The sequence below is a fragment of the Macaca nemestrina genome, chromosome X, assembly GCF_043159975.1.
Source record: "Macaca nemestrina isolate mMacNem1 chromosome X, mMacNem.hap1, whole genome shotgun sequence".
Taxonomy (NCBI): domain Eukaryota; kingdom Metazoa; phylum Chordata; class Mammalia; order Primates; family Cercopithecidae; genus Macaca; species Macaca nemestrina.
The window spans coordinates 113325580-113333793 of record NC_092145.1 but is presented as its reverse complement, the minus strand read 5'-3'; the positions used below and the strand labels follow the sequence as shown (position 1 = coordinate 113333793).

The window sequence follows — 8214 nt, the reverse complement described above, 5'->3', positions numbered from 1 at the left end:
CTTCTTTAGACTGTTAATATGATCAATTCTTGCATTCCTGAGATAAACCTCCCTTGGTCATGATATATTATTACTTTTATATGTTGCTGAATTCCATTTTCTAATATTTTGTTGAGGATTTTTGCATCTACTATCTTTTGTCTGTGGTTGACATCAGGGTAATTCTGGCCTTATAAAATGAACTGGAAAGTATTCCCTCTTCTACTATCTGGAAAAGATAATGTATAGGCCAGACACGGTGGCTCACACCTGTAATCCCAGCACTTTGGGAGGCCGAGGTGGGCGGATCGAGACCATCCTGGCTAACACAGTGAAACCCCGTCTCTACTAAAAATACAAAAAATTGGCCAGGCGTGGTGGCGGGCGCCTGTAGTCCCAGCTACTCGGGATGCTGAGGCAGGAGAATGGCGTGAACACGGGAGGCGGAGCTTGCAGTGAGCCGAGATCGCGCCACTGCACTCCAGTCTGGGTGACAGAGCAAGACTCCTTCTCAAAAAAAAAAAAAAAAAAAAAAAAGATAATGTATAATTTTTATTATTCTTTAAACATTTGGCAAAATTCATCAGTGAAACTATTTGGACCTGGAGATTTCTTTTTCCGAAGTTTTTAAACATTCCTTAATAATTATAAGGTCACTTGGGTGCCTTATTTAATTTTGGTGAGGTCTATTAGCTTGTGGCTTCCAAGGAATTGATCCTTTTCATCTAAGTTGTCAAATTTATGTGTGTAGAGTTATTCGTAGTATTTCCTTATTATCTTTTTAATAATGCCTGAGAGGTTTGTAGTGATATCCCCTTTTTTGCCTGCTATTGGTTATTTGTGTCTTTTTTCTTTGTCAATCGTGCTAGAGGTTTATCAGTTGCGCTGATCTTTCAAACTAGCTTTTGATTTCATTTTTTGGTTGTCAATTTCACTGATTTATCCTTTTATCTTTGTTATTCCTTCCTTCTGCTTTATTCTGATTTATTTTGCTCTTTTTCTAGTTTCTTACATTGGAATCTCAGATTATGGGTTTAAGACATTTCTTCTGTTCTAAAATAACATTTAATGCTATACATTTCCTCTCAGTACTGCTCTTTCTGCAGCCCACAAAGTCTGATATATTGTCTTTTCATTGTTGGTAAATTCAAAATATTTTCTAATTTCCTTAGAGACATTTTCTTTGACCCATGGATTATTTAGAAGTGTGTTTAATTTCTAAATGATTGGAGATTTCATTATTATCTTTTTGGGTATTGATTTCAGGTTTAATTCCATTATGATCAGAGAGCATATTTTTTATTTCAATTCTTTGAAATTCAAGTTTGATTTGTTTTTTGTTTTTATTTTGAGATGGAGTCTCTCACTCTGTTGCCCAGGCTGGGGTGCAGTGGTGTGATCTCGGCTCACTTCAATCTCCACCTCCCAGGTTCAAGTGATTCTCCCACCTCAGCCTCCTGAGTAGCTGGGATTACAGGTGCCCGCCACCATGCACAACTAATTTTTGTATTTTTAGTAGAGACGGGGTTTCACCATGTTGACCAGGCTGGTCTCGAACTCCTGACCTCAGTCTCCCAAAATGTTGGGATTACAGGCATGAGCCTTTCTCCTTCATGTTACAAGTGTATTATATATTCTGTATACATTGAAAACTCATCAATGTTAAATTTTTTTGCTTTGAACAGTCAAGCATGTTTTAAAGAACTAAAAAGGAGAATAGTCCCTTATATTTACCAAGATGTTTACCATTCCCATTCTTCTTCCTTCATTCCTGATGTTCCAAGTTTCCTTCTTGTATCCTTTTTATAAAGAACTTCCTGGCTGGGAACGGTGGCTCTCGCCTGTAATCCCAGCAGTTTGGGAGCCTGAGGCAGTCGGATCACCTGAGGTCAGGAGTTGAAGACCAGCCTGGCCAAGATGGTGAAACCCTGTCTCTACTAAAAATACAAAAATTAGCCAGGCATCATGGTGGGCGCCTGTAATCCCAGCTACTCAGGAGGCTGAGGCAGGAGAATGGCCTGAACCCGGGAAGTGGAGGGAAGTGGAGGTTGCAGTGAACCGAGATCACACCACTGCATTCCAGCCTGGGCAACTTGATCAAAAAAAAAAAAAAGGAACTTCCTTTAGCAATTCTTTTAGAATAGGTATCCTTTAGCAATTCTTTTAGAATAGGTATCCTGGCTATGAATTCCCTTAGTTTTCTTTTCTTTCATATGAGAATGTCTTTATTTCACTCCTTCATATGAGAATATCTTTATTTCACATGAAGGCTATTTTCACTGGATGTGCAATTCAGGGTCAATAGTTCTTCTCTTTCAGCCTTTCAGCACTTTAAAAATGTGTCATTTCCTTCTGTCTATCAGAGTCTGTTTTGTATTGCTATCATAGAATACCTGGGTCTGGGTAAACTTACGAAGAAAGAGGTTTATTTTACTCACAACTCTGGTGGCTGGAAAGGTTAACAGCATGGTGCTGGCATCTGCTCAACTTCTGGTGAGGGCCTCATGCTGCACCACAACATGGCAGAGAAGCCAAAGGGGCAGCAGGTGCCTGCAGAGAAACCAAACACAAGAGACAACCTCACTTTATAACAACCTGCTCTCATAGGAACTAATCCATTTCAGAGAAATAATCCATAAGAACTAATCTAGTCTCACGAGAAAGACATTAATGTATCTTAACAACCTAATCATCTCTTAAAGGTACCCTCTGCCAACATTGCTGCACTGGAAACTAAGGTTTCAACGTGAGTTTTGGTGGGGATGCTAAAACCATAGCGCTGACCTTCACGGTTTGTGATGAGAAATCCATAGTCATTGAAATCACTGTTCTCCTGCAGGTAATGAGCCATTTTTCTCTCACTGCTTTCAAGATATTTTATTTTACCTTTAGTTTTCAGCAATTTGATTATGTGTCTGGATGTGGATTTCTTTGGCTTTATCCTATTGGGGGTTTGCCCATCTTCTTGACTTTATGTCTTTACCTAACTTGGAAAGTTTGGGGCCATTATTGCTTTAAATATGTATATTTTTTGAGACAGTGTCTTTCTCTGTCACCCAGGCTGTAGTGCAGTGGCACAATCACAGCTCACTGCAGACTTGACCTCCTGAGCTCAAGCAATCCTCCCACCTCAACCTCCCAAGTAGCTGAGACCACAGGCAAATGCCACCACACCTAGCTTTTAAATTTTTTATTTATTTATTTTTTATTTTTTAGAGACAGGATCTCCTTATGTTGCCTAGGCTGGTCTCAAACTCATGGGCTCAGATGATCCTCCCGTCTTGGCTCCCCCGTAGTGCCGAAATTACAGGCTTGAGCCACTGGCTTCACCCAGCCTCAAATACTTTTTCTGCCCCACACTCTTCTCTTTCTTGGACTCCAATAGCTTGAATATTAGACTTTTTGTTGTTCCACAAGTTCCTCAGACTGTTGTTGTTTTTCAGTCTTTTTTTTTCACTGTGTTGTTCAGATTTAATATTTTGTATTGATCTATCTTAAGTTCACTGGCTCTTCACTCTGTCATCTCTATTCTGCTGTTGTGCCTACCCAGTGATTTTTTAAAATTTTATCTTTCAATTCCAAAATTTCCATTTGGTTAGTCTTTGTGTCTCCTCTTTTCTATTCCAATACTTTCCATTTTAATATTTGTTTCAAGGATGATTGCTCATTCAATCATTTTTATAAAGCTGCTTTAAAGTTCTTGTCAGATTATTCCAACATCTGCATCATCTCATTCTTGGCATCTACTGGTTGTTGTTCCCCATTTGAATTGAGCATTTCATTATTCTTTGCATGCTGAGTAATTTTGGATTGTATCCTGGCCATTTGGAATATTATGTATTCAAAATACATAATATGGGCCTTGTTTAAATCATATGAAGAATGTTGATACATTTGTTTTAGCAGGCAATCTATACGGTTAGGTTCAGGCCACAGGTTAGGTTCCATCCTGTCTTCTGTTGATGTAGGGTTTTTTTTTTTTTCCATTCAGTTTTTACAGACTTTACAGTGTTATTCAGGTCCATCCCATTGTGTACCACCCAGTAGTTAGTCTAGGACTTGGACAGAGGTCTAGCATTAGCTCAGCTCACAGTCTTTGGTATGTAAATCAGGATCCAATCCATGCACATGCGGTCAGGAGCTGGGGAAAGCAAAGTAAAGTTGTTTATGAATTCCTGGGCTCAAAGCTAACCTGCAAAGACCATTTCATTGGAGCTCTCCAAGGTACCAGGTGGATATGACGGCCCAGGCTGGCCTCCTTCTCCCCATCTCCAACCCTCACTGTGGCCTACTAGTTGTCTGATCTCTACTTGGTTCTTTTTCATTCCCATTTCTCAAAAAAGAGTGTTGAGAGAGCAACAAGGCTGGCACAGGGAGGCTCCCAATGCTCCAAAGAGAGTATAGAGGTCTTTATTGAGGACCCTCAGAAGGCCAGGGATTATCTGAAGCCTAAAATAGGGAACCTTCCCCCACCTCAACAGAATTGGCTAGCCTCCTAATCCAGTCACTTCCAGCCCATTTCTCAATCAAGGTAGAGGGGAGAGGAGTGGAATGGCTCCAGGGAGCTCCAGGGGCCACAGTGGTGTGTCCCGAGGAGTCTGAGGAGGAGATCACCAGGAATTACAGGTGATCCGAGGTCCCCAGTGTGGCTCTCTTGCCCTCTCTGGAACTCCTGGAGCTGGGAACTCAATCTAGTGGGGCAGAGGCTGTAGCTCCACTCCCCAGTGGTGGAAGCCTCTGCCCTGACAAACTTTAAAGTCCAGCACTATCTGAGTCTTTCTTGGCCAATTGTCTAAATGGACATCTAGTCAACTAAACTTCTAAAAGGAACAGTTGGTTGAATCAAGACATCTGGTCAACCTGTGAACCCAGACTTATGGTCAACCCCCAAATCAGAACATCTTATCAAACCACAAAGCAGACCATGCGGTCAATCTGACTTACCAAAAGGCAATGTGCCATGGTTCCTGAGGGTCCCTGCACATTCATGCCAGGCATGCCAAGAATGCGAGGCCCTGACCACTCTTTACAGAAGCAGTGGCTCAGTGAGCTCCCTTGAGAAATCAGGTAATATCTCCTTCCAGACAAAAGCAGGGCTTGTCACTGTTCATTATAAAAGCAACAAATCCACCACATTCAGTGTACCTCTCCTATAACACAACCCCACTATGTGCACACACATGCATCTAGGCCCACCTGCATACCTCTCTGAGACCTGGGGGCATGGCAAACCAGCCCAAACGTCATGCTGATACTCTGGCTACTGCTTTTGCTGTGAATAGTAAAATCCTTTATCTCTGACCAAGGAATCTCTTGTCTTCTGCTTGCCTCCATGATATAAGACATCTTATTGGCTTGAAAATAGGGTAAAACTTCAATTCCTTTACAGTTCTAGACATTGATTCTCACCCATCAGACACTGAGTTTAAGGTCCCCAGGCAGACACTAACACCAGACTCCTCATACCAGACACTAAGTCCTGCCTTCCCCCTGCCAGATACTATGTCGCCTGCTACTAGGTCCCCAATTCCCCCTTCAGAAGCTAACTCCACACTAATAGCTCTAGGACCTAAGTCCTACTTTATGCTTCAAGGCTGAGTCTTGACCTCTCTTGCCAGAAAGCAAGTCGGGATCTCTGCCTCCAGAGGATAAGTCCCAATTTATGCCACCAGTACCAGGTTCCTCGAATCCCCCTCCAGGGACCAACTCTCCTCCACTCCCCCTACAGATGCTAAGTTCTGATTTCAGCTCCCAAGTCTAAGTCCCCACTTCATAGTCCTGATAGGAAGTCTCTAATTTTCTCTGCAGAGGCTAAGTCACAACTGTCACAAGCAGTCACTGAAGCTGTCTTACCACTCGACCTCAGCCTGGAGATTTTGTGACCCCATTTCTCATGCAGGGGAGAAAGGAGAAGAGAGGGATTGGCAGAGGTAGCCCTGGAGACTTCCACAGAGGATGCAGAGTCCTTTTAGAACAGACCTAAGGGAGGCCGGGCACGGTGGCTCAACGCCTGTAATCCCAGCACTTTGGGAGGATGAGGCGGGCAGATCACCTGAGGTCAGGAGTTCAAGACCAGCCTGGCTAACATGGTGAAACTCCATCTCTACTGAAAATACAAAAAAAAAAAAAAATAGCCAGGCGTGGTGGCGGGCACCTGTAATCCCAGCTACTTGGGAAGCTGAGGCAGGAGAATCACTTGAATCCAGGAGGTGGAGGTTGCAATGAGCCGAGATTGCGCCACCGCACTCCAGCCTGGGCCACAGAGTGAGGCTCCATCACAAATAATATAATAATAATAATAATAATAATAATAATAATAATAATAATAATACTTTCTCTAATTAGCCATAAGAAGTTACTTTGAGAAGAGTGTGTTATTTTGGTGTTTTCACAGAGCTTATTCTCACAAATACTGCTGATTTCATCTAAATTTATTCTAACTCACAATAAAAAGTTACTTTGGGACCAGGTGCAGTGCCTCCTGCCTGTAATCCCAGCACTTTGGGAGGCCAAGGTGGGCAGATCACGTGTGGTCAGGTGTTCGAGACCAGCCTGGCTAACAAGGCAAAAGCCGTCTCCACTAAAAATACAAAAAAAAAAAAAAAAATTAGCCACGTGTGGTGGCACATGGCTACTCGGGAGGCTGAGGCTGAGGCATGATAATCACTTGAACCCGGGCAGCAGAGGTTGCAGTTAGCCAAGATCGTGCCACTGCACTCCAGCCTGGGTGACAAAGCGAGACTCTGCCTCAATTAAAAAAATAAAAATTAAAAAAAATAAAAACAAAGAAAGAAAAGTTAATTACTTTGGAAGAAAAATGTGTGATTTTTGGCCAGGCACAGTGGCTCATGCTTGTAATCCCACCACTTTGGGAGGCCAAGGCAAGCAGATCACTTGAAGTCAGGAGTTTCAAGACAAGCCTGGCCAACATGGTGAAATCCTGTCTCTACTAAAAACACAAAAAAATTAGCCGGGCATAGTGGCACATGCCTGTAGTCCCAACTATTCCAGAGGCTGAGGCAGGAGAATAGCTTGAACTCAGGAGGCAGAGGTTGCAGTGAGCCAAGATCACGCCACTGCACTCCAGCCTGAGCAACAGAATGAGACTCTGTCTCAAAAAAAAAAGAAAAAGAAAAAAAAAGAAGAAAGAAAGAAAAGAAAGAAAGAGAGAAAGAAAGAAAAAGAAAGAAAGAAAGAAAGAAAGAAAGAAAGAAAGAAAGAAAGGAAAGAGAGAGAGAGAGAGAGAAAGAAAGAAAGAAAGAAAGAAAGAAAAGAGAGAGGGGGGGAGGGAGGGAGGGAGGAAGGGAGGGAGGAAGGAAGGGGAAAGAAAGAAAGAGAAAGAAAGAAAGAAAGAAAGAAAGAAAGAAAGAAAGAAAGAAAGAAAGAAAGAAAGAGGGAGGGAGGGAGGAAGGAAGGAAGGAGAAAGAAAGAAAGAAAGAAAGAAAGAAAGAAAGAAAGAAAGAAAGAAAGAAAGAGAAAAGAATGTGTGATTCTAAGCACATTTTTACTTATAATGCTTATGCTTAGACTAATCTAAATTTGCTCAAACTTTGCTCAAAGAATTGGTTTCCTTGCCAAAGAATGTGAGGTTCTAAGCTTATTTTAAGATGTGCTGCTTCTTTTCATCTAATTTTGCCCTAACTCACAATGGGAAATTACTTTTGAGAACAATGTGTCATTCTAAGCTTGTTTTCACTTATATTGATAATTTTACCTAGAGTTGCACTAAGTCACCATATGCAGTTATTTTTTAGAACTATGTGTGATCTTTTGCTTGTTAGTACATATACAGCTAGTTTCATCTTCACATACTCTTAACTCTCCATAAGATATTACTTTTGAGAAAAAAAAATTATGATTCTGAATATTTTAAAATAAAGCTCTTAGTTTCACCTAGATTAACTCACTATAAAAATTTATTTAGGGAAAATATGTGATTCTAAGTTATTTTGTACATAAATTGCTTAGTTGTGCTAGATTTATTCTAACTGATATTGAGAAGTTACATTGGAGTAGAATGTGTGATTCTGAGCTTGTTTTCACATCAATTACTCAGTTTCATTTAGATTTACTTTAATCAGTTAAGAATTTTTTAGGGCCCAAGTTATTTGAAAGTAAACTGCTTGGCCGGGCGCGGTGGCTCACGCCTGTAATCCCAGCACTTTGGGAGGCTAAGGCAGGCAGATCACAAGGTCAGGAGATCCAGACCATCCTAGCTAACACGGTGAAACCCCA

At 41.5% G+C, this 8214-nt stretch overlaps 1 long non-coding RNA gene across 2 annotated transcripts in view; it reads right to left on the bottom strand.

Annotated features, from left to right (window-relative positions):
* LOC105463736 (uncharacterized) overlaps nucleotides 1-8214 on the bottom strand; it is a 38755-nt gene that overhangs the window by 9667 nt on the left and 20874 nt on the right. For both annotated transcript variants that reach the window (XR_976490.3, XR_011618416.1), the window contains one exon: nucleotides 2418-2529. This is a non-coding gene — a long non-coding RNA (uncharacterized lncRNA). The remainder of the gene's footprint in view (nucleotides 1-2417; nucleotides 2530-8214) is intronic.